Raw genomic sequence first — 2538 nt, forward strand, 5'->3', positions numbered from 1 at the left:
GGGAGGAGGAGGAGTCGCTGGGCGTGGCCTCGCGGCGGCAGCCAATCACGACGCCGACCCCGCCCCGCCACCGTCTTTGTGGTTCACAGCCTCAGCCGCTTCTCCGGCAACCAGCAAGGGAGGGTGACGTTGGGCTGCTCGTGATTGTTTACAGGCTGTCATCCTCTTCTCTTCCTCACTGTTGCTGTTAAGAGTGTCTTTGTTTATTAAAGTCCGCCTGACGGGACTCGAGGCGCCTTACTGATTAAAAAAAAGAACCGCTAACGGTTCTTAATAGAATTAAGACAGTATATACGGATATAAAAGCTGATTACAACGTACAAATAATTACAATAAAACTAGCCCATTCATTAAGCCTTGTACCAAGCCCGCCCTATCTCCTCTTCCACGTTGTTAAAAGCTTTTTTGAGGGGCTTATAAAGGGGAAGGGGAAGCGCTACAAAAATAGTAAGACACAGAGATCGGTTTTGTTTTAAATGATAAAGCAACAAAAACGCACCTGTAACTCTTAGTTGTTACTGCTTACCTGTATTTTACACTGGAAGCGCCTGGGGCAGGGACCTTTCCCTCTTAGGTTAGGCAAAAGAAATATTATAGGCATATTAAATACACCTAACCTCTCATTTATTTTATTTAATAAAATCTGTATATCACTTGATTGTAGTAAAACCAAGTGGTTTGCAAGAGATACTAAAAAGTATACACACACAAAAACCCCAGTTAAAAACAATTATAATCTTTGAAAAAATAATAGCACGAGAGATTAAAGCTCACCAAGATCTACATATGAGTTGTAGACAAAAAGAGACAAGGTGTGTATGTATGTGCACTCTCTCTTTCTCTCTGTTCCTGTGAGTGTGTGTGTTTAATCACACTATCTGTGCTAAGTGGCTTACCAAGGCCAGAACACCTGTCCTTCAGAGCTGTTTTGTGAATTTCCAGAAGGTTAGCTGTGCTTATTGCAACAGAAACAACAGTCTTCGGAATATTAAAAACCAAAAAGTTTATTAAGGATGTATCTAGCACTGGATTTAAGGGGGTGCCCCCCTCACAGGGCACCAAGCCGAAGGGATGCAAAATGATGACAATACAGTATTGAGAATATCCATTTTAAAAGCAACTGCGCCAAAATGAATTATTGTGAAAATAAGAAATAATTAACTGGCGCGTGCCAGATTTCGTCCTTACTCAGGGCATCATATTACCAAAGTCCTCTTCTGGGGGAATGAGATGCATAAGGGTTCGCTCAGGGACAACCTTGATGGGTGGGTGGCAAGAGTTATCCGAGTCTGAATACCTGTATTCATACCTGCATTCACTTCCGTGTGTGTATGTGTCTAAAGAAATTTGCTGGATCAGGCCAAAGGCCCATCTAGGCCAGCATTCTGTTCTCTCAGTGGCTAACTAGATGTACACCAGAAGCCCGCAAGCATGTACATACATGCAGAATATGTACATATCTATATGAAAGGCCACAAGACTTTGTCAACCCACACAGGTATGCACATACAGAGGGCCTGCCACTTACATGAGGGTTCAGTTCCAGGGGTCCGCATGCAAAGGTAAAATGAGGCAAAGTCAGGAAGCCCCAGAACTGCCAACCCACCCCCTATGCGAGGCAGAAGGCTGTTAGCTCTGGCAGTTTCACCAAGGCTATCCCATGACATTTTCAGAGCCATAATGCGTGTATACAGGTGAAACTCGAAAAATTAGAATATCGTGGAAAAGTTCATTTATTTCAGTAATTCAACTTAAAAGGTGAAACTAACATATGAGATAGACTCATGACATGCAAAGCGAGATATGTCAAGCCTTTATTTGTTATAATTGTGATGATCATGGCGTAGAGCTGATGGAAACCCCAAATTAACAAGCTCAGAAAATTAGAATATTAAATGAAATCAGCAAAACAAGGACTGCAAATAGAGCAATATTGGACCTCTGAGAAGTAGAAGCATGCATATGTACATTTCTTTTCTTCAAAATATAGTCTGGCCCCCCACATGGTCTGAGGGATGGTGGATCGGCCCCCTGCTGAAAAAGTTTGCTCACCCCTGAGCTAAATTCTACTCAGAGCAAACCTGAGTAAGTCGTGCTATTTCTAATTTGAGTGGTTCTCCCGAGTATGGCTGACACGCTATGCCTAAACAGCACGGTCATAACAAGAACCAACAGCGGTGTTTTGAAAGAAAGTCAACCAAACAATTAAACCAAACAAACCACAGAGAGAAAATGCTGAGTTATAAGGCACATCCCGCCGCCCACTTTCCCATCACGTGCAGCTTCTGTAATAATTGCAAATAAAGGGCCTGATGTTGTTGTGCGGGGGTAACAAGATTGGGCGTCAACAACAGCAAAAAATAGATTTCAGGCTACAGTTTGCAACTCACATCACGAGAAAGTGCTACTTGTATGTGCGTGTGGGTGTGGGTGTTTGCAGTGTATGTTTTGTACACAGTATTTGAAATTGTAAAGGTTGACAGCACTGCTGATGGGCGCCGGCACTTTCGCACCCTTAGCAGATCAGGAGAGAGATGT

The sequence above is a fragment of the Podarcis erhardii genome (assembly GCF_964252035.2).
Source record: "Podarcis erhardii genome assembly, chromosome: Z".
NCBI lineage: Eukaryota > Metazoa > Chordata > Lepidosauria > Squamata > Lacertidae > Podarcis > Podarcis erhardii.